Source organism: Charadrius vociferus, unplaced genomic scaffold (assembly GCF_000708025.1).
Source record: "Charadrius vociferus isolate BGI_N301 unplaced genomic scaffold, ASM70802v2 scaffold355, whole genome shotgun sequence".
Taxonomy (NCBI): domain Eukaryota; kingdom Metazoa; phylum Chordata; class Aves; order Charadriiformes; family Charadriidae; genus Charadrius; species Charadrius vociferus.
Window position 1 is genome coordinate 128,743 of NW_009648451.1, and position 24,556 is coordinate 153,298.

General features: G+C 45.4%; 1 protein-coding gene across 1 annotated transcript in view; it reads left to right on the top strand.

Annotated features, from left to right (window-relative positions):
- The window catches only part of RTN1 (reticulon 1), a 127,005-nt gene that overhangs the window by 85,214 nt on the left and 17,235 nt on the right, over window positions 1–24,556 (top strand). The gene's annotated exons all lie outside the window — the stretch shown is intronic.

Below are 24,556 nucleotides of genomic sequence, written 5' to 3' on the forward strand. Positions count from 1 at the left end.
ATGACAACAGGAATGGAGAAATTTTTGAAGGGTTCAGGAAGCCTAGTGGAAAAAATGAAGTTAACTGTGATAATCTTGCCCATTTCTCAGAAACTGAGAACTCGAATGACTTCCTGCTCAGCCGGTTGAATGCCAGCTGAAATGGGCTTTCTCTGTTAACGCAACAGAGCTGAATCTAGGGGGACAGGTGTTTTCCAAGAACCATGAGGAGGGGTTCAGTGGAAGAGGTCCTGCAGGCATGACTTAAAACTTTTCAACAAATCTCCTGGACTCTTCCCTTAAACAAAATGGTTTCTTTTTCTCCTGGGCTGTTTGACCCCACAGCCCACTTTGGTTCACAAATCTCTTGCTCTGCTGTATGCATGGCCCTTCCCCAGTCTATCCTCTTTAGAAACTGATAATGTTCACTCTCAGTTGCAAACTAGTGAAATAGCTTAAGAGGAAGAAATGACACCTGCATTGCTAAACCCCTTGCCAGGGTCACACCTGGAGCACTGGCAATCGGTTGGTTTTGCAGGCCAGTCTTCTCCTTCCATACCTCTACTTGACTGCCTTCCTGTTAGGTCAGGGAAGAATTTAGGACTAAGGTGGTGGGCAGGAGAAAATGCAGCTAAGGCATGCTTCAGCCTCCTCATGTCTCTCTGCTCTGATGTGTGTTCTTCCTTGGCTTTGTGGCCTAGCAACCCAAAGTTATGGCAAAAATGGACAATTAGCTGTTTATTGGCTAGATTGATCAAAAATGGTCAATAAGAGCAGTAAAACAGTTTTAAGTTAAAGCATCTGAGGCATGCAGAGCTGCAGCCAGGAGTAAAGTGTAATTTTCTTACTGAGGATAGTTTCATACCAGCGATTCAACTTTCCACGATACATTATTAGTATTTTGGGAGGTTTTGCAGTAGATTCGTAGAGCAAGAGGTCTTGACTTCCAGGTGCTTTGCAATTCCACTTTTGCTCCATTCAAGGAATATAAAAAATTACTCTGAACACGATAGGACATAAACAGCGAGCTGTGATGACATGGACCCTGCAGACACATTCAGATGGCCTCATTTCATGGGGTGTCACTCCAGAGACTTTTGAACAACTGAGGCAGTAGGGTCCCAGACACCTTCTCCAGCCACTGTGACTGGAAGAGTTTCTCTATCCCAGCTGAGCTGCCCCAGCAGCGACTCACGGCATGTTCCTCTGCCCATAGAGGAGGGGAGGGAACTTCACAGCTACCCTTTTTCACTGTGGGCCAAGCAGTTGGAAATGTTTCTGCCTTTGCAGCAGGCTATGGCCTGTCTCCCCGTTTCTTGCCAGTTAATGCAATTCAGCTGCCACATGACAGCTTGTTATAACCATCAAGCTGTGCCAACTAAGCTGAAGCTGAGCTGGAGAAGCCTGGAGATGTGCAGGTCATGGTGGTGGCAATGAGCAGTGTGCACACCAGCAGGTTTGTGCTGTACATGATTTCTCTTTCACTCCTCCCAGACCTCTTTTTTTTTCAGGGAGGGAGGAGTGAGTTTGGCACTTTCTGGCTTCAGGAGTGGTTGCAGGGTCACCTGTCCTCTCTGCAGAGGGGACAAGGACAGCTGATAGATGGTCAGATGCTGTCTCTGGGGTTCTCCTGGGAGTCCTTGTCTGGTGGGAGCATAGCAGGGTCTCCTAAGTGAGGAGTGGTCACTTAGAGGAGATGCCTGAGTCCTGGAAAGGATCAGAGCAAAGCAAAGAACAGGTGATTTTCTCTCCTCTCCCCAGATAATGATTTGCTTTGGCAGTAGCTGAGATCAGTAACAAAGTGCAATGATGCCCTCTCATGATTATGACTGTGCACATATACCAGAGCACGACCTTGATATGACCTTCAGAAATATCTCAATAAATCTCATGCCCTTCAGATCACAACCTGCATTGTCCACAGCCTGAGTATTTTGGACCATTTCACCTCTGGCATCTGTTTCCTCTCCTGATTTTTTGGCTGTGCTCGTGAAAATTACCCCCCATGTGTTGGGTAAGGTCAAACTTTTAATGCACAAGTGTCAAAGCATCTTAAACACAGTGGCTGGATGCTCAGAGGTGCTTTTAAAATTGGGCATAGCTTAATGTCAGAGGATCACATGCCTTCTCTTGGGACTGCTATCCACTCCACTGCCTGTGAGTGAGTTAAGTATAGAGCTATAAAAATTTATAGGCTTTGTCCTTCCATTTCCATGTATCTTCCCTTTCAGAGCAAAGGACTGCCTCTGAAGAGCTGTCATAAGTCATAGCACTCAAACAGAAGTATACAGACCTTTCTGATAGATACGACACAAGATGGTATTTATAAAATGTTTCTGCCAGGTCAAGATTACATCATGACCAGTGGGGGGGAAAAAAAGCGCTGCTTGTTTGGCTGTATACAGGTGCCTGATGTTTATGTCAAATGTTTAAATATCAAAGCCATGAATGACAAAATCTAAGCAATGTGCAGCCAGTTGGTGGGTATCTGTATACAAACAGGAACGTTCTGAGAAGAGGTCCAAAGAAAAAAGATGTGTGATATGTGAAGACCTTTCTCAGCGAGCTGGGCTGCACAAGCCCACTGCTTGCTTTGCCCCTGTCCATGGCCATGGCCATGTCCACATCCATGTCCGTGTCCATGCCCCTGGCCTGCCAAGCCAAGCACCCAAGGACATCCCAGTCCTGCTCCCGGGGAAGGCTGCATGGAGACAACCACCTTGCTCACGACTGATTTTTCTGTTCATGCAGACAAACCTCAATTGCAGAGTCACTCACAGTTTAAGCATGTTTTAGAAGCCAAAATCTTGACACAGTGTCCCTTTCGGTGTCTCTTGGTGTTAGTGATCGATGATTCAACGTTCAGGGAAGGCTATGACACTGACGATCTGATGGTAGCCAGTTTTTCCAGATGCCTAGATATGGCAATGCTTTGCCTGGATCCTCCCAGCAGATCTCAGAGATTTGTTATTGACAGAGAAATCTAACACCTATTTGTAGCTTTTCTGTGCCTGACAGAATATACAAGAGGAGAAATGTTTATTCTGGGTGTACAGAAACAAGAAAAAAATGCAGTATATAATGAAGGGGAAAAGTTATACCACCTGCAAGGCTTTTCTGTTAATGATGTTAAAGAGCTTTTTCCATCCAATTCATGTTTTTAGCTCACAAGGTGCTTAGGGAAGTTTATATACTATAAAACAAATGAGGTGAAGGAAAAATAAAAATAAAACATGTTGGTTTTAGTAACAAAAATAGTTTTCCCATTAATACAATTTTCTCATAGTATTTTGCAGGGAACTTCTGGAATATTTTGTTTTCTGATCTGCTAGAAGTGCTGCTTCTGAACCTCTGCAATGCTCTGAGAGCTGGGAATCCCAGGTTTTCAACAGTTTTATTGATTAATTCAAATGAAGAATTTGGACTCATTTCAGGTCAGATTTAAAATTATGATTAAGGTTTGGTGATAGAAAATAAATCTCTAGTTCTCAAGGGGAGGTGAAATACAAACTTTTGAACACCTGCCTGTTTCAGGGTGGCTTAACACTCTAATTCTTCAGATGTTAAGCAGAATAAGGACTTCCCTGCGTACTGCTATTTGTGACTGGTAGATAGCATGAGGTTAAAATTAACGTATTTGATTGGAGTGAAAGGGGAGCATGTGACAGGAGATCTCCATTGGGAATAAAACCTGGAGGTGGGTGTTGATTTTACTGGTGTTTTTCCTTAGCTTCTGAGAGTGCACTGCTGATTGGGACATAATAGCAATATTGAATGAAAAGGGGATTTATGTATTTATTTTTTTCCCTTGGGAGGCTGCTGTGTTCATGCTAGTTCAGAACAATATAGAAAGTAAGGGACATGCAATGGTCCAGCAATTCAGGGGGCTTGATTTCCCCCTTGAAGAAAGTGGTATTTTTGTCATTTTGACTCTTAATCTTACCACTTTGTTTTGGTTTAGTCCTCTGCAGTATTTTTTTTTTTTTTTATAACTCTCTTGACCTTTACCAGCTTGGGCAATTCTGCCCACTGTTTTGTCCAGAGAGGTATCACAGATATCCTCTCTTCCCTCTCTGGCTCTGACAGCAACTCGGTGGTTACATGGGAACTGTAATAGTGAGATGTCATTCTGGTGTTTTGCTTTTGTAGCATTTCATTTGTGTGTGAGGGATACAAACAAGTATGGAAAAAATTAATGCTTGGTTTGGATGCCAATAATCTTCTACCTCCACCACAGGTCTGCCAGACACTAGCCTGCCTGTGGTGGCGACATTTGGTGATGTCAAGGCTGCTTAAATCAGCTCTAGCAATGAAAGTGAGGGTTTGTCATTTTGGTAGTGATGACAGATTTCACAAGTGCTCTGAGTCTGGGAGGTTCCATCGTTTATGAAAATTGGGCATACAAAGATCCCCATGGTTTTGAAACAGGGATTTCTCCATTCAAGAGGACTGAGTGTTTGTTTCCTGCCTATTCGGGGCTCAGCAGACACAAAGCACGAATATTTTGAAAGACACGTTATGTGGCAGTGAATATTTGCTTAGGAAAACCCCTGCCAATTGGGTTGCTTTTAGGTGAAAGGCTCTTTGCTCTCCCAGAAGCCTAATTTTAGGGTTTATCTTCCTTGCACCTTGCACCTGACTCACATGTCTGTGCACCGAAAGCGCTTTGGTATCACTTGCTCAGAGAAACCCTTTCCTAACTTGTGCCATATGATTTTATGTGGAATTGGTGATCTCTTCCAAAGGTTTCAACTGGTGTTGGAGTTTGCTCCACGTTGCAGCTCCGCGTAGGGGTCTTCATGGGCACTGATTAGGTCCACCTGAGTGCTTCCATCCTCCAATACTTTCCTGCAATTCTATAACATCACTGGAAAAGATGTACAAGCTTTCTCATGGTTCATATGAAAATAATCCACAACTCGGTTCATTAGAGCGCAAGCTACTGTGAGAGGTGACCTCAGGAGTCCTTTAGAGCTGGGGTAACTTGAGAGGCACAAAAAGGACACAGATAATCAGTATTACCTTTGCAAAAAGCCATGTCTTAGAGAGAGAAGGCTTCCAGGGAATCAAATTTAGCTTACATTAAGTATTAGGCATTAGACTATCCAGATCGCTAGGCAAAGTAGGAATCTCAGTAAAGACTGTCCCCTTTCAAACTGGATCCTAAGGAATAATTCGGCAGGGAAACAGCTCTTGGTGTTCCTACATCATCTGGCTAGATGTAAACACTGTTAGAGCAGTGCATTTCATACAAATGAGCAAAATGTAAATTTTTTTAATTGCTTCTTATCTTTTGAATAGAAGGTGCAATGAGATTGCAAAATTTAAGGGAAAAAACAAATGCAGATTTCCAAGTTCTGATACCACCCACAGCCTGGCTGGTATAAACCCTCAGCCTTGCTTTATGTTATTTGGGATCCACAGTGGTGTAAAATCAAAACCCAGCCTCTGACAATCCCAGAGACACTGTTTTCACAGTGACTCGTTTAAAAGCAACCTAGGATCTATCCTCACTGAGTGAGTGCTGTTGGCAGAGGCAGGCATTGTACAGACAGGTTTTTCTGATCTCTTTTAGAAATATAGACAGTTTCTTACAGAGGCAGGGGGGAGTTGCTGCATACATCCTAATGAAATGCTGATAGCATCCACAAAACAAGGTCTGTATCTGGGCAACGAGCAAGAAGCAGGGTAGGAGAGCTTACAGAAAAGCCAGCAGAGATTAATACTCAGGATTTCTGTAGGTTACTTTATCAGCTAATGTACCATTGAGACATGAGCAGCTACGCTTACTTGCTTAGGTTAAGTGCAAGAGCTTTTCCAAAGAATGGAAGTTACTTCCCAAAGTGAAAGAATGGGCTGCCTTCACTGTTCATCTCTGATGCCTGCACTGGAGCTGCTGGAGCTTTGCTGCTGCTGCCGAAACAGCAGACCCATGTATACCCTTAGCTGAAAGTGAAAGGTTTATTGCTCCAACCAGGGGTCATAAAATGAGTGGGATTTAATAAAAGCCATAGTAGCAGTTGTGCCTTCTGAAACAGGCACTCACCTATACACTTTATTTGCACAGACAGTTATTGCAGCTGGGTATTATGTGCTGACTCTGCTGCCTGGCGCTCTCAGACATGGGAACTGCACATGCAAACTGGGTCAGAAATTGCATGTGCAGTTATGTCTGGCATTCCAGGGAAACAGCTCTCTGTTCTTGCAGAGAAAGAGTCTGAGTAGTGCCGTTTTGGGGGACTGAAGTAAAGATGGTTCAATCACAGGGACAGGACTGCTAGAAGCAGTGGACCTACAGGTTTTGTCCATGCTGAGAGTCACAGTTTTTTCAGCGCTGCAGGTTGGCAGCGAGCAACAGTGAAACAGTCCAAATCTCCAGGCAAAGCAAGAACGGAGATTATATTGTTATCTTACAGATGGGATGCTGAAACACATGCGCACCCATCTTAGAGCCCCTTTGTCTAGAAAAGCTGGTGAAAAAGGGACTGAGATTGACTAATTTATCATATGATTAATTGATTTGTTGGGTGTGATGAATTGATTTCACTGCGATAACACCAGGAATGCACAACAGAACTGGGAAATGACCGCAGGTTTTTCTGCTTTGTGAGTTCATCCTTATTGCCTGGTTATTGACCCTTACATTCAATAGATGTCTGTAAAAAAATAGCGGGTTTCTCCATCATTCAAAGTGGCAGTGAGCAGGAGCAGCAAGGCACCATGCATCAAGCAGAATGGTTAGCAGCAAACTATTTCTATCAAAGGGGTGATTTCCATATATATAGCTATATTTCCATATAGCTATGGCAATGTGATTTCTACTTGTAGATCTTGCTCCTCCAGCAGCAATAAAGGGGAGATTATGTTGGAATGAAGTTTAAACGGAGAAAAGGGCCAAAGAACTGATCCTACTAAGTGCCAAAGCGACTTTGACATGTGCTTAATGATGCTGAATTATTCATTGAGCTGGCCAGGCAAACTGACATTGCAAAGGGAAATAAATGAGGGTGCTGGAGAGAAAACGCCAACCAATTGTCAGCCAAATGCCCCAGTGTTACAGATTTCACGGAGGATCTGGCCTCGGATCCCACCCCTTAAGTGCTGGTTGCTGCTGGGTGCAAGACCTTTGTCAAGGAGAGAGTGACACACAGGTGCAATTTTGGCACTGGTGAGGCCACAACTGGAATACTATGTCCAGTTTTGGGCTCCCCGGTTCAAGAGGGACAGGGAACTGCTGGAGAGAGTCCAGCGAAGGGCAACCAAGATGATTGAGGGATTGGAGCATCTCCCTTATGAGGAAAGGCTGAGAGAGCTGGGACTCTTTAGCCTGGAGAAGAGAAGGCTGAGGGGAGCCCTTAGTATTACTTACAAATATCTAAAGGGTGGGTTGAAGGAGGATGGAGCCAGACTCTTCTCGGTGGTTCCCAGCGACAGGACAAGGGGCAATGGGCACAAGTTGGAACATCGGAAGTTCTGTTCTAACACACGGAAAAACTTCTTCACAGTTAGGGTGACAGAGCCCTGGCACAGGCTGCCCAGGGAGGTTATGGAGTCTCCTTCTCTGGAGATTTTCAAAACCCGCCTGGATGCAGTCCTGAGTAATGTGCTCTAGGTAATCCTGTTTTAGCAGGGGAGTTGGACTAGATGATCTCTAGAGGTCCCTTCCAACTCTGAAGACTCTGTGATTCTGTGATTTTGGTGAGGCTTGTGTGCCCAGTTTATCTCAGTTTGAGATGGGAGACCTTCCCTTTGAGGTGAGGTATTGCGAAGAGCAGGGAATGGCCAGAAGGCATGTGTTTCGAGGGGAGGGAGGGAACTGAACCTCATCATGGTTAGAATCTGACTCTCTTCTCAGGGGCAGTCTGAGCAGATGCGTTGCTTTTGCAGTATTCGCTGCACTACAACCCACAGTAGGAGCTAAGAAGAGTATCTGGGATGAGCAGGAGCCATCTAACACATGCTTGATGCTACATGGGGGAGGCTGAACAGATCAATGTGATAATCACAGACTTACAGGCCTGGCTATGCTGTGGTTTGAGTCCTGCCTGGGGAGCAGAATTGTTTCCTGGCACCTCTCTGTCTGCTAAGACTAGAAATGTTGCCTCAAACACCATGTAAATGGCTCTGCTACGTATAGCTGAGCTCTCCCGGGTATTCTGGAAGAAAATATTCAGAGCACTTGGCTTCAGCTCCTGTTGCTGTTGCTCTGATTTGGCGATGCTGGCAGCTGAGATTTTCAGGATTTATTCAGATGCGAGCTTTGCTTTTGCCCCGTGGGTAAGGGTGGAGTTCAGATCTGCAGTTTCTATTCATGGATTTGAGTCAGGCATAGATATGTATCATACCTATATGTAGAATTCTACACCTAAGCCTTCCCATCTCTTCCTGCCTGCGCTGTGCTTGTTCAGTAGAGAGTTCTCAGTGAGCTAAATGGAGGTTTTGCAGGGAAAGCAAGGGGACAATCATGCAGCAGAAACGCATACAGCAGGAACTGTCTGGGCCTTTGCAAAGCCAACATCAGCATGTCCAGCTGTGCTCAGCTGCATCCAAATACTACATCCTTGGTTTCTTTGGGCCTCTGCAGGGTACAGTGCTCCTTCCTGTTTCCAGAACCGAAAGCAAAACAAGCCATTATGCCATTCCCGCCAGAGCTGACCCCCATTCACACCTGGGGGTAAGACCATCCCATACACGTCCAGCGAATGCCAGAAAACAATGTGATAGTTGGGGTTCGTAGCTGACTTGTCTCTAAAGATGTCCCTGCTGGGGCGTGCTGTGGTGAGCCCTGAGGTCCTGGTCCCCATTACTCAGGACAGGGACTTGTTGGAAGGACCCACAGCCCCCATCCAGCCTGTGTTTGGGTTTCCTTGGAATCTCACATCCAGGTCAAGACAGATGTGACCAGGCATGTGGGCCAAGTGATCACCTCATCCCTATCAGCACTGGCTCAGGAAAACAAGGTACAAACAAAGTACAAAGCATGTGCATCCTAAACCACCAAGGTTTGTGTTTTCCCAGTTCTCCTTTCCTCAGCAACATACTCTAAGAAATGGGGAGAGTCCATTTCTGTTAGCTTATCTTGAGTAATCCTCAACAGAGGGAAAAGAGATTTGAAAAATCCAATCACTGAAGAAGGTTCTGCCACACACTTTGTTTTTGTGCAGTATTTTAAACAAGATTAAACTGTAGGGCTTTGATTCTTTCCAGAAAGGTGAGAATGCAACATGCTTTCGACTGTCACTTCCACAGGATTTTACTTTTGCTGACCAAATTGAATAGTCTATAAAATGCTGAGGCACCCCCTGTGCATCCTTTTAGCATATTTCAAAACAAAATAGAAAGAGAGGGGATATAAATATTTACTGGGATTGTGTATCAGAGAGCACCCAGGGATCCACATTTGGATAATCTACATTGCAAGAGAAGTCAGGGGAATAGCAGATGACTTTGAAAGGCTGTAGTGCTAGACGTGTTTCTTAAGACGCACAAATTGCTCCCTGATATCATAAGGAAAAAGAAAGCTCTGCACTGATTATTAGTTTTAGATCTTATTTCAGTTGTAGTGCCTGGAGACCCAGTCAAGATCGGAATCTTTTGTTAGCTGAGATATGAGCATTCAGTTAAGGTCCCCTCCTTGGAGAGTTTGCAGGATGAATTTCAGTCTAAGCAGGATGGTTTAATGCATGAAACCAGTAAATGCCACCATTTTGTGTTGGCTGAGGGTCAACCCTGCTTTGCCTGGTGCCCACACCTTTTTTCAGTCCCCCAGTCCCCTCACAGTGGTGTCCTGCTTTGGGTGGAAGGGTGGGTGGAAAGGTGAGGGACAGGGGAGAGAAGCGAGGGGGCTGGGGTCTGCTCTGCTTTGTTCCCAAACCTTTTCCCTAATTGGATCTATTTGAGAAGTGAGAATTGGTAAACTCTTGTGCCAGTGAGTCACTACGTGCCCGGCAATGTCAGTCAGCGCCATGTACCCTGAGTGCACCTTTCCCATTACAAAGAGGAAAGATGAGGAAACATGTCGAACATTGGCTTTATTAAACAGACATACAGAAGTCTGCCCACCTCCACTGAAAGATGAGATGAGTCTCTCCTCTTCCGGAACTGTTTTGCCCCATTACTTTTAGGTAACGTGAACAAGGAACTCCAATCCCTACCCTTGCACATGTTTGCTGCATGGTAAGATGGGACTACCTTCACACCCCAGGTCTGTCATCAGTCTGATTCGAAGCTGCTCCCATTCCTGTTATGTTTGAACTCAGCTTTAAATACAGCTCAGGGAGAAGGATGTAGTGAGTTTGGTCGGAGATGAAGCACAGCCAGTCCGTGCGAGCACATGATTCCTCCTGCCACTTAGTATAAATGATGCTTCTGCTGTACATTAGAGGAACGGAACTGGAGGGCCAAATGGTCTGCTTTAATTATTCATCATTAGCAGTAGCTATTATTATTTAAGAGCTGCCCTTCTTAGCCTGAAATATTAACTGCTAGCCTGTTTCTTTCCTTGATTGCAACCATCCAATGCCCTGCTGTATTTGCTCTTGAAGTGGGCCCTGGCAAAGGTCTTCTCCATAAGCTGGCTCCAACCTATTGTTCCCCAGTAACCCAGGCCTCCTGGATCTCCTCTGAGGGCTCTTCCTTGCAGTAATTCATACCAAGCCAGGCAGTGCTTTGCTTCTCATGTTGGTCCCAAATGTGTGCCGGGTTTCCTTTGCTGTGCTCCATTGAAACCCCCCTGAGCCTGACTCAGATGCTGCATACGATACATTCAAGGGAAGAGTTCCCACCGATGGTGCCAGCATGCCTTACTGTCATCTCCATTTCTCCCTGAGAGGCACAGGCCTTGTTTACTTTTCTTTTAATAACACAGATGGTTTTAATAGTTCTCTGCCTTCGCCCCCAGTTCTTTCTCCTTGTCTGTAGTCTGTTTAATGCTTCCTTCTAAGTGATGGCTTTGTCACTTAATCTCATTAAAACTTCTCTTCATTGAACTCCATGAGCTGCTTATCAGACCGTAAGCCTAATCTCCCATTTGTAATTAATTTGTTCCGTGCCTCCTACAATTTGGCATCATTAGATGATGGCATCACTCTCAAGGTCAGTGATACACAGCACGAGGTAAACACCCATGGCTCCAGCACTGCCTTGCTAGCCTCCTCCTTTCTCCTCTCTTTTCCATACTGCTTGATTTTATTGACAGCTTTCTCCCTTTCCCTCCACCAGTTTCTGATTGCGTTGGATGCTTCCTGTCCAGAGTGTGCTGCTGTGTGACTCTGCAGATCAATATCCCACACCGTCTAGGGGCAAACGCTTTTCTGACATCCTCCAGACTCATCTGCCCTAGTTTTCCTCTCACCTTCCAGTTCTTTCCTACTTGATCGAAGAATTTAGGTGCACTGTTCTTCCTTTGCCGAGTTACACGTTTGTAAAACTTGCAGAGCCTTGTCCTTGTGGGCTCAGGGTCAGGAATGGGATACAGGAGGCTTTCACCTTCAGGCCATTGGGCCTCAGTGGCTCGCTCATCAATGGCATAGATGGAAACAAGCCACAAATCACCATTATGATTTTATGTCCATATTTTTAAAAAAGGAAGAAATCCTGGATTATCACAGTTCATGGTACCAACCAGTACCACCATGCAATTCCTGTTGATGGGATGAGGAAAGAAACCAAGCACTAACCAGAGATGAAAATAAAACCAGTGCTTCCCTACTCCCTGGAGGTCCTGCTGGGATGCTGGTACTCAATGCCACCCACAGACTTTGCCTCCAGCCGGTGCATAAAGGTGTTTGTGTGGCCCTGCCCTGTCTAGCTCTGCTGGCTTGAACTCCCCTTTCAGCAATGAATTTCACAGGCTAGAAGAGGCGAGAATGATACCCTTGGTGACACTGCCATTTGCTCATTGGGATTTTCTGGTATAGAGTTGTCTGGGACTTTTGCAGGCTCTGGAAATAGTATCAGTCCTGCTCCAAGCTAAATCTCTTCATTTTCCCACAGATTTATTTTCATCTTGCATATTTCCCTGTTCAGATGTAGCATCTAACAAACTCAAGTTGATTTGAACCATTCTTTCAGTTTTTGCTGTTCTCCCCTGAAAGCTATCTACTAAACTTAAGTAATAGATGCACACAGAGCTGTCATTAAGTCATAGATATTGGTATTCAATGCAGTATTGATCACAGTATTCAGAAATTCAGTGTTCAGGCAGCTGTAGAGAACAGCTCCAAATCCATTACACAGAGCTGTGGGGAGGAAATCTCACAAGCACTAAAAAGTCAGGATTTTTAACTCATCAGAGTCTGCAACTATGTTTCCTAATTGGCAGTTTTTGTAAGCGTGCCTAATTTTTCTTGCCTGGTAGTCAAGAAAGAAAAAAAAAATCTACTGGTGAGAAATTCTGCTGCCTTTTGGGAGAAGGCAGGTTGCTGTAAAACAGATATATATTTTTCTGAGGGGGGTAAATGCAGGAAGGACATTTTGCATTTGCTCATGTAATGGCTGCACATATATCAGCCCTGCTACCTTTCTGGGAGCTGGCGTGAGGTGACCGGGTAGATTCAGCTCAGTCGCTCGAGAGCAGCTGTGTGGAGCGGCTGCGTTCAAGTCACTGAGTGCAACATTTTGGGTAAGAGGCAGCTGTTACCTGAGGATATATGGTAATTGCTCCCAGTGAAACGTGCCTGGCTCAGCGGCAAGATGATGTATATACAACACACTTGCAAGCTGTTAGGAATTGCATGTTTTGTTTAGGTGTCCCTGCCCATGGCAGGGAGGTTGGAACTCGATGATCTTTAAGGTCCTTTCCAACCCAAACCATTCTATGATTCTATCAAATGCAGTGATGCCTCAAGATCCTAGTTTAAGGCCAGGAAAACTTTGTGGTTATTGTCAAAAATAAGTTTCTGCTCAAAGGACATGTTGATAAGAGCAACTGACTGACAGACAGACTGACTTCAGGAGTCTCACTCCTGAGATCAGAACTGGGCTTGGATCAACAGATAAACCTTCCATTTTCCTAAACAATCTGTATTTCCTAAACCGTCCTTGTTTTGGTCTCTCTCTGCAATACACTCCTCCAAACCATGCTGAAAACATCTTTTTAATCCGTTTATATAACTCCTTTTGTGTGCTGCGCTGCCATTCTCTGTGCTCACACAATCACTACACCAATGAGATCAACAAAAGAACAAAAATCATTTTATTCAGCGCGTACTCTGTTTCCTCTGAGGATGAGCCCAAATTCGCTTTCATTCAGCTGTAATGCGCTTGGACCCTGGTCCCTAAAAACAACATTGAAGCACTAAATATCAGCTATCTACTATCAAAAAGGATTTTTTTTAATTTCAGTTTTGTTTTATTTTTAATGATCCATTTGTCTCTTCAGACTCGGGAGCAGACAGTGAAATAGCTGTGATTTGCAGCCGCAGGCTGCCCGTTCCCTCCTCTGCTTCCATGGAAACACGTGTTGGATGAGGCGAAACCAGGCATAGATTTAAAGTACATGATTTCCAAAATATTTGCTTTTCCTTGCAAGGAGTCCTTTCCCTCCTGTTTGTACAAAACTCCAGATGAGGAGGAAATCCCTCTATGGAGGGGCAAGTTTTCAAGGTGCTGACTGGTGTTGGTGTGGGGGTTGAAAACATCCTCCCTGAACACGTGAACGTGCCCCTTTGCTGCTCAGAGGTGAAATGCATGAGGCAGCACAGGGACAGGGAATTTTGGAGCTGGTGTCATCACCAGCTGTGGCACTTGTGGTCAGGAGGGTTCAGCTTTAATGTAATCCCTTTGTTTTACCATCATCTCCTCCCTGGAGAGGTGGTGATTATATCCTCCTGAGCATTTGGGGACCTCAAAGATACCAAGTTAGCTCATGTAATAGCTCCATGTGTCCACTGGGCAGCCTCTCTCCTCCCTGGGTCATGGTAAAAAATTATTATTTTCAGATTATTTTCAGTTTGAGGGCAAAACAAGGAAGCGCTGGTGAAAGGGTGGTGGCCCATGCGGACCTGCGTGGCATAGGCAGGGCTCAATACAGATTTTTGGGTGGGTGGTGTGTTTTGTATGGGGAACTGATTCAGAAAGAAAGAACTTGTATGAGAAAATGGACCTTAAGTGACAGCCACCAGCTCTTCCTACCTCTTTCATGCAGCAGTCTCTCGCTAGAAGGGCTCTCACCCCACAGGGCCACTGGCTCGTTCTGCCACTGAAGGCCAAGCTGGAAACCCACTGCTGCAGGCATGTCTGCAGGACCTGATCCTGCTACAGGAGCCAGGTCCTCTTGTGGTGGTCTGGTTTGCAGGATCTGAGCCTTGCTCCTGGCAGCTGCACACCTGGTATTTTCTACGTTTGTCTTCTGTTTGTTGGTGAGTGGGAAAAAAGCCTCTTAGATATGGTGCCTTTAACAAGGCACTGAGGTGAACGAGTTGCTGGGTGCTACTTATGCAGGGTGTCTTTCCTGCATGGAAAAGAAGTGTATTTTATCCTCCATCACTTGCAAAGTGTTCAAGTTTTGAAGGCTGCTTCTGTCTGTGGCAGCCTAAGGACAAAGCGGGGCAGAAGCCTTTTTTTTTCCCAAGCCAAGCCTTTTCGGCTGCAGGACAGCCTCCCATTTTGGCAGCTGGGAAACCCATCCACCCTTGGCCCTAAATCAGGTGTCAAGAGGTAAAAATAAATGCCGCTCCACGCTGTCTGATGATTCCACAAGTTTCACACTAGTCGGAGCCCTTCATTAATTATTTAGCCTAAGGGAAATGTGCCAAAGGGTTCGGACACTTCAGATGTGCAAAGTAATTGCCACATTTACTTTCCAGCTAATGGAGAGGCCAAAATAAATTGTATTGGGCTGAGTAGGTATGTGTGGGTGGGCAGAGGAGGGGGAACCAGGACCTTCCTGCTCTTGCATGTGGTTTTATCCATACCCCAGAGCCCACAGAGCTTCACTGTGTCTCAAAGGACTCAGGGTTGTCCCCCTGTGTGTCAGCGTGGGCTGGACATGTCACAACACTCAGCCACGGCCACCTCCACCATCCCCTCTGTGCGCCGCTTTAAGCAGCCTGTCTCTGTGCATCATGGCTCCTTTTGCTTTCTGCCCGCTCCAGGGTTGCTCTGGTTCCTCCAGGCAGCACAGGGGTTGCTGGTTAGTTTGCTCCAAGTTGCCAGAGCAGGATTGCACCCCGTGTTGCGAGCGGTGCGCAGCTGCAGCCTGCATGTGGGGCTGTGCTCCTCCCCGGTTGCTGAAGCACATGGTGACAAGCAGCAGCTCTCCCTGCTCCAAGAAAAGTAGGTCTCGACTGCAGGTTTGCAACCTGAGGAAAACAAACAAATGCAGAGCAGCATGGCTATATTTATCTGAAACTTAGAAGCTGCGGTTCGCAGGAAACTTTGATCACTTTAAATGTCAAATGACATGGGGAAAAAAAAAGGAGAAAAAAAAGCACAATTAAAACCCAAGTGTTTTGGAAAGGGTAAAAGGTGCTGTTTCCAAAATGAAGTATGGTCTCTTCTGGCCTCCAGTACTAGACATCCTAATCCAGAGAGGTCTGATGTCTCTTTGTTTCAAGCTAGGGGTACTCAAAGGCAGAGGTTTCCAAAGCCCCGCAGGTGCTGAGGACCAGCAGGACTCAGAGACCTGCCTGGCATTCAACAGCAATTGATCACATCTACTGGACCTGTGAAAGATGAGGTTCATCCAAAACAAAATGTGGCATTTGGGTTTGGGGTTTGGGTTTGTTTTGTTTGCATACACAGATTGTGGTTTTCTTGATTTTAACATAATTTAAAATGAATGTCATGCCATTATGTTTTATCTCTGATTCATTTGCAACAAATTAATTTTAAGTATCTGGTGTAGGAAATGCAAGAGCCTTAGATGGGACACAGGGATATCGTGCTTTTTGTCCCTGGATGTTTTTACTAAGAATGAGGTATCTGATAGAGTACAAAGGGGCATTTGGTGATACCTCTCAGTCAGGGAGTTTCAACAAAGCTCCATCTACTTAAATGTTTGCAAGTAGTGAAACACTTGGGGAAAGCGGTTCAGAAATCCCAGCAGACCTTTTGCGATGCTTGCCCAGACCTATTTTACTATTCTCTTTGGAATTCCCCAGTTTCTGCAAAAGCCAAACCTGTTGCAAGGGAATTCACTATTCATGCAGAAAATGTAGTATGCTATCCTTCCACCTCACATTGTTCATGTGCAGTGCTCTGGGATAAAAGCTATTTCTGTACCTCTGCAAATCTACACTGTTCCTCTGAAATTACTGCTGCTTCTACCATATCCATGTGCTATCTGTTAGTGAAGCGGAGTGGTTAAGTGTACTGTGATATATGGAAAACATTTTCCCTTGTTCAGTTTTGTCCAGCTTATTAATTTATAAAGATGGCAAAATAATTCCATTTTGCATATATATATTCAAATTCACTCTATACCTCTTATTATGTATTCACGCTCATGCCAGAGTAGAGGGCTATTGTTCCTTTGCAGAAGCAATCAGGAAAATGTGGCTTATGGTATTTAACGCTATCGTCAGGGAAATCTGAATTCCTTAGGCCTTTTAGTTTTTTCTAAATGTGAAATAGTTTTGCTAGTCTATCTTTAATCCTTTGGCCTTGAGAATGGGAAATTAAATTGTCTTTTCTCAGATACTAGACGTCAGCATCCAAATCAGGACTTTCTCATTGTGTGCAGAGAGGGGGAGCGAGGATACGTGATATTCAAGTACTCAGAGATGGAATCTGCTTTTCAGAGATAAACCCATTTCCACAAATTGAGTGGGCTTACCTGGGTTCTGCATTTTTTTCCTTCTTTTTTTGCTCATTTTGCTTCTGTATGCATAAGGTATCTAGTTTTAGGGATGACTGATGTTAAGTTCCTAATGAGCTGGCTCCAGGGCATAGATTTTCATTGCATATTTTGCTGATTTGATGCTGGAAGCTTACTTGACCTTGCTTGTGGTGTCTTCCATAAGATATATATGTATGATCCATCCTTTTCTCTTTTCTCAGCCTCACGTGAGGGGATGTGCCAGGGCAGGGCCAGCTCCCCCAATTCTCAAACCATCATTGCTTTTCTGTATAGCTCTTCTTCCCGCCGATGTCCTAAAATGCCCACAAAACCCTTTCCCCTTTTCATTTCCCCAACAAACACAACTCTGACCACTTTCCAGGCAACACTTCTGGCACATGATTTCCTGATCTAATTCTTCTAATTGCCTTAGAGGCCCATAATAACATTTAAAAACCAGAATGCTGCTTCACTGTCCGAAGAGTTTCTCTAGGCAGTGCTCATACTGTCTCTCACCAGAGGCCTGCTCATATTATCTCTTTCCTTTCCCCCTCCCACAGCCTTGCACTGACATTCCTGTCTTACACGCCAGTATTTTATGTCCTTCGTTTTAACTTGTTTCCCCCCCCCGGCAGTACTAATGCAGTCCTCATTCATCAGCCCTTTGCCCCACACAGCACTGTTGGCATTGCTGAAATAAGCAGCCACGCTCTCTGCCTCCTCCATCGCCTTTGCAAGCACTGTAGGGTTGGATTTGCTCAGGATTAGAAAGTGGCTGCTTTCTAATCTCCCCACGACCTGTCCCCCCTTCCTCTGCAACCTCGGCCAAAATCTTTTCCATATTAGCAGCCGACTTCCCAGCTTGAGAATGATCTAGAGCTGTGGCTGGGTGAGTGCCAACCCTCCCTTCGCAGAGAGCATTTTGGTACCCAGGAGTCTCGCATCCATGGAGCAGGCGGTTGTGGCTATTGCATCCAGTGGTGTATTAGTGATCTGTTGCTGCTTTCTGGGGAAAGCTGAGGTTGCCATGACGATTGTGCGTTGGTCGAGCTGGTGTGTGCATGGCCACAGCATCTGCACACCTCCGCCACTAATGCATTTATCCTCTCGGCCTCCCCGCGCAGTGCAGTGGGGGCAGTGGTGGGGGATGCAAAGATGGCCATGCTGAGATGCTCAAAGCAGCTCTCCAGCACAGTGCAGAGGGGTGAGCAGCTCAGGGCCTACTCAGTGACTCCTTTCCCCAAAGAAAATTACTTATTTTTTTGGAATAGGGGAAAAAAAAAAAAGAGTCACTCTGCACATTCTCCCACCCGGCTGGTTTGGGCTGACAGGAGGAGCGCTGGGTGCAGGAGCAGAGGAACCAGCAGAAATGCTGCAAACCAGAGCCCTTTTGCCATCACCCCGGCTGCCTGTGAGAATACCAGCCTGAATTAGAGGCTTGTGGCACTGCTGCAGAAGCAGCCTCGGTCTCCTGAGTGTCTGCTTGCAGGCTGTCGGTTTAATTTGCAGTCGCTTTTGCACAATTTGCAGTTGCATTTTGCACTTGGGCAGAGCATCCCAGCCCCTGAATCAGCACCTGGAGCTTCGAAACTCAGGCCCTACTGGGCCTGATCCCAGTAGGGCAGGAGGGAGGGGCTGGAAGATGGAAGCAAGGCTTTGGCCATTTTTGTGGGCACATCAACCCTGAGGGCTGCACCAGAGTTGCCTCAACCCAGGACCTGGACAGGCGGAGGAGCAAAGAGCAGGACTTAATCAGCAAGGCCCTGTCTAGTGCTGCCGTGCGGCAGAGCTGTGTTGGTATGGCACTTTGCTCGGGCTCACAGCAGGGTTGCCTGCCTGGGGCATGGTGCTCTCTGTGTGCCACCACACCATGTACCTGCCTGCTTGTACTGGCGCAGTTCCTCCTCATGCTCTTATTTTTGCCTCTTACTGCCTCCTCTGGTCCCAGCAAAGCAGCTCGGAGGGGCTGTGCCTGTCAGCATCATGGAGGGAGAGCCAGTGAGATGAGATGCTCCAGGGCCACCTCTTCTACTCCCATCACAGGACCTTGCCCAGGCAGGGACAGGGTTCCTGGTGGCTTGTAGCACACCCATGGGGTGAAGTCCAGGCCTCATTTCCCCAGCTCAGGCACTGACAGCCAGACATTGCTTTGAGAATTTGCTACAAGTGTGTCTTCTTCATCTCTTCTGGGCATGCTTGGCCAAATAGGAGGATTTCACCATTTCCAAGAGCAATGCAATCCCAATTCATCTTTATGATCTTGCTTCATCTCCACTGGTCCAAGAATGACAGCCAGTAACACCAGCCTGCAAGTTATATTGCAAAAATGAATGAGGCTGTTTTGCTAGAGCAGCAGATGTTGTGCTGGGTGCTGCAGAAATAAAGCTTAAAAAGCAGAAGATGCCCCAAATTTAAATAGATCAAGCAGACCCAGAGACCTAAGAGAGAATTCCCAAGGTCACATAAGAAGCCCGTGGCAGATGCGAGGACTGAACATAGATCTCCTGAGGCCCAGCCACACTATGGTCTCAGGACTGTCTTCTCTTTTGTCTTCCAGTCCATTAGGAAGATCAGTTAATGAAATGGAATTAATAATGCCAGCTGCAGCACCAGCAATGCTGTAAGGGAGACAAATTTAGCAGCATAGGCTTAAAAGCAGCAGGCTTGAAAATGGGAGTAGGGGCTGCAAGCACCATAAATGCCTGTTCTAATGGGGGAATGCAGTAGGTCAGCCAGAGTTTTAGGGTCTCATCAGCTTTACTGATCAAATCTTAGAGGAGGAATGAAGATGTACCAACTACCTCCCCCAGAGGAGAGAAACACCCAATTTTAAGGTTCCCAACAACTGAAAAAAGTAGTCCCACTGGAAAGACTCAAAAGACTTTTCTAGGTCAATGGCAGGAATAGAGCCTTCATTTCTATGATCCTCATGGTTCAAAAATAACATTAAAGAACGAAGAGAAATTATCCACTGCTGAAGAGCCAGAAGTAAATCAAAATCAATTCTTATGTGTGAGACGTGCTGTTGCCTGCAGTAGTCAGTGAGCTCAAATGGCACTGCAGAAGTGCCAGCCATCTCTGGGATGGCCGTTGAAGAGGATCTGTGCCAGGTTCATTGAGCAACTGCACATCAGCGGTTCAATAACCAAAACGGAAAATTGTTTCATGACAACAGCACCAAATCTAAGGACTTCCCCCCACATAGCTCATTTACTAAGATTGAAAGAAAGGCCACCTCGTTCCCAGGGTGTGAAGCAAGTGCAAAGTATATCTCACCTGATTCTTTCACCCGCTTGTTTGACTCATGTCACACGGTTGTTGATGAAGTCCTTACGATAATCTGAGACTTTAAGCAAAAATGGGCATGAAAAACAGATCTGCTGAGCAGAAAGTGAAACAGAGGTGGCAGAGCAGAAGCTTAGCAACATATCTCAAAACACACCTCTTGTCCCTGAGAACAACCCAAATATTTTGACGGGTGATTTAAAAAAAACCCTCATAAAGCCAGGCATTTCAAGACTTCTAAAAGAAATCTCAGGGAAGCTGGAACATTATGTGACATGTTGGGACACAGGGTTTCTTTTGTTATGAGTATTCAGGTCCAGACTTAAACTGCACCAGTTTAAGACTATATGGTCTTTTTTACCACTTATTCATTCCTTGTGTGGTTTAAAGACCTGAGAAAAGAAGTAATTAGTCTCCTAAGAGGAAACACCAAAGACCAGGGGCAAAAGACAGCAAGGACAGAGCTGTCTATGTACCACCTCGACTGTGAATGGTGATGGACCTGAAATAGCCGTCAGCATCTCCCAGCTCATGGCCTTTTCACCTGAGCTGCCTTAGAGCGATTCTGCAGCCCAGAAAATGCGTTGTGCAAGAATGAGTGCAAGACAGCAGGAAGGATGAGAGCAGAGCCAGGATCTGGCCCGTCCCTCTGCTATTGACAGCCTCCTCACGAAAATGTAATTGCTGGCTGCCCTTGGCTTGGGGTACTCAGGCAAAAATTCCCCATTGCTGTTTAGAGCTTTGAGACATATTAATGCAACTTTTAAAATAGCATCCCCTCTATTTTTGTTGCTAATGTTAAGAACAAATTAGCTTAGAAGAAAAACCCAATGATCTCCCTTAATGCTATTGTTCTCCTAAAGTGCTAAATGTCAGGATCTTACAGCACCACATTGCAGATCTGGCGCTGCCCTCAATGTGTCCCACGATGCGTTGACGTGGAGTGATGCAGAGCGTTGTTCTGAAAAACATAATCAGTCCAAAGTGTCTTCAAAGTCACTGCACTTAGAGCAGAACTGGCAATGGTTTCAGCTCTATCTTTGAATTTTTTATCATTAAATATTCTTTGAAACCAAGGCTGATTTCCACCCTGCCCTCCAGTAGGATCATTGAGGGACAGCCCTGAAGTTTGCGGCCATGTGTGATCCTTCCAACTGTAGAACAGTGGGTACTTCTGAGCTCCTATGGACTGTTAATGTCAATTCAAGTATATTTACCTAAGTTTTCAATGCTGCTAACTCTGACCTCATCAGCGCTCATCAATGGTGCACAGGCAGGCTGGGACACCGTGGAAGTGGGAGGACCTTTGGAAGGAAGCAAGGTAGAGCTGGAGAGCTAGTCCTGATGTGGGGCTTGTTGTGTCCCTGTATGCAGCACAACCCTGGTGGCCCACACACGACGGCAGGGTGCCCGTGTCCTTTGCTGAGCTGCAGTCTGCACCTTATCTAACAATCCCTGTTGGGGTTGGAGGGATGGATGTAACACATTTATGTGTTAACTTGGCCAGAGGTTTCCCTCAATGGGAGGTTAGGATGGGCTGAAAGCAACCAGGTAACTTTATTTTACTGAGTCTTTACCTCACACATCCTATATGTGTGGGCCATTATCTCCAGCAGAGCTACTTAACAGGCAAATGCTGATGAGCCCACTTGGCTTGTGGCTGTGCCATCTGCACTGAGCTTTAGGAGACCTCACTAAAACATCTTAAGATCTGTAATCATTTCAGTAACATCCTGTGGCAAAAAGAGGCTTCCCGCGGACAGTGCTCTGAAGGGAAGGGAAGCAAATTCTACTTACTGCTTTTAATCCTGCTTCCATTCATGATCACAGGAAAACTCTCCTCCAAGACAGCAGTATTCTGCAGTTGATGCCAAGATCTCTGACCTGTGCATGTCTCACCCTTTGAAGATCCAGGCAGCGCTATGCATATTTGTGCCTTCCAGTCAGCTCAGTAAATGTTTAGTTGGTGGTCCTCGTTTAGTTTTGTTGCAAAGAAGTAGTTCTCACCCTCAGTCTATTGATGGCCAACTGCTTAGTCCTAATTCTGGCTCACTACTGACTGAATGCATAATTTAAATTCTCATTGTAGAAATGCATTTTTTATCAATTGCCATTTTAGTCCTGGATCCACCCAGGGATGACCCACCCAGGGATTTTGTTAAACTTTTTGTGCAAGTCTATGCAGACACACATACAGCATTAACACCAGGCGCTGCCTCTCTCCCTCACCTGACAGCTCCTGGGATAAGTGAGTGCATGCTGGAAGACCTTCTTAGACCATTTGCATTTTCTAAGTATGTTCGTCTCACAGTTCCAGTTGAGTTCTGTTTCTGACACAAATGTGTTGTTCTTGTTACTGTTGGTAAAGTGATGGGTTCTGGTGCCCTGAATTAACTTAGCTCTGGAAGTACCGTGGGACAGTCCAATCACATGGGCTAGGTCTGAAGATAGACTTTTCCAAAGGGAAGTAAGAATTTAAACATTTAAACTAATGGTGTGGTTCATTTTGTTGGCCTGGGGAAGGAGATGGAGACCTGAAGTCTGGGGCAAGAAGAATCCCTACCAGCGATGAAGGAAAGGAGAAACCATCACTGTTTCATATAGCACTGGGATGTTAAATGTACATGGACCACTCTTCTGTCCAAAAGGAATTTGTCTTTTATATCTGACTGAGAAATGAGGGTTACAGTGAGACTGAGCTGAGATTTTGTGTCTTCTCACTGCTGTGTTGCTGGTGGTACGTGCCCAGGAGCCATGAGTTTCACTGATGCACTAAGTTTGAGGTCTCTGGCTTTTTTTCAGGGACTCAAGGATTTAGGAGTTTCGCATGAATGATGGCTCTGTTTTATATATGCTGCTTGTAAATATCTCATATTATGGATTAGTGCTGGGAACGCCATCACAGAGCTGCGAACACTGTGCAGAGCGAAATGTATCAATAAGGGTATTTTCTGCTCTTGCAAAGGGTCTAAACCAATCAGTTCATGCTGAGAAATCATCCTTTCCCAACCTGTTTCTTCCTTTTTTTTTAACAAAGCCAGGAAGAACGTAAAATCAAGACTTGTAACATTGTTTGTAGATGGATTAATCTTACTATATGCAATGACGATTGAAGCCAGTTCTGCACCAATTAGTTAATTATTTCCCTGTTAAGGGACTGAAGATGCTGGATTCAAGCCTAGAGCAAGTCTTTTGGGGAATTTCAAAGATGGCTTTGAAACATGAACAATAGCTGTTGACCTCCATAATCCCAGCAGAGTTTCCTAGGTAAAGGTTAAGATCACACTGTGCTGAATCTCTCCTTAAATTTTGGCTTTCTTCTATGAGATGAGTTACCTGAGGGAAGGATAAGTGACCTACTACTGCCAGTTGGAGCAGATCTCTGTTAACTCAGGCATTAAAGACTATTTGGTTTTGGAGCCAAAAGAGCAGAGAAATTCAAACTCTGTTCCCCATGTTGATGTGTAGGTGACCCATTGTGTCTGTGCTGGTGTCTGTTTCCATATAAAAAAGCTAAACTCGGTATAACATGGCTAAAGTAAAATTATTTCATAAACTAGCAGGATCTAAAAGATTAAATACAACCTCAGAGCTGAGTGGTTCCCATTTGGGATAATTCTGCCGGTGATTACTGGACCAAGTCTGATATTCTGTATCTCAGGTCAGTCTTCAGTGAAATAGGGTGAATTTTCATGGAGCTACTTTCTGATTAATAACCACCCCACTCCCCGAAATCTGAAAAGGCAAGTAAGTTGGGTGGATGTAAAGCATTTTCTCTCCAAGTATTTACCAAGTACTGTGTGGCCATTGCTTAATTGTGACATCTCTGCAAGGCTACTTATAGTAATTTATTGATGGGGAAACTGAGGCAAGGGCAGTGTTTTACCCAGGGAGGAGTGTAAGGGCTGGTATTATAATTCAGCCATTAGTGGGCTCACAGTTACTACAGAGAGCACATGCTGTTTCACAAATTGTCTTGTATACCTGCACTCCTACACCTCAAATCCTGGTTTATGCAGCATTTTGAGCAGCGGGAGGAGGCAGTGCTCATACCCCACACACCCTAACCTGGTTGCAGCTTGCAGTGCTCAGCATCCTGGGGTAGCAGGGCCTGACGTGAGGGGCTGGGGGGCCATGTGGGTCACCTCGTGCCTGCGGGTGCTCATGCCTGCAGGGGGAGAAGGGTGATCCCCAGTGGTGTGGGTACTCTGCTATTTTCTTCTGTTTCTGGAATAGTTTTTAAAAAAATAGCGAAATGGGGGTTGCTCTGTTAGGGTCAGATCCTGAGCTTGGTTTTCTCCTACCTGCTCCCCACTCTCCCCCAGCTGGGCAGAGGAGAGGGAGGCATCAAAACCTGGAGGGGTTAGGCAAAATTTGGCCTTCACAAAAAAAAAAAAGAAAAAGAAGAAAACACCAGATTTCATCACTCTCAAGAAATTTCTGGAACACGAATAGTCACAACCACAACCATACAGTCACATAGGAAACACTGCTCGTCCCCGTCCCCCCCCC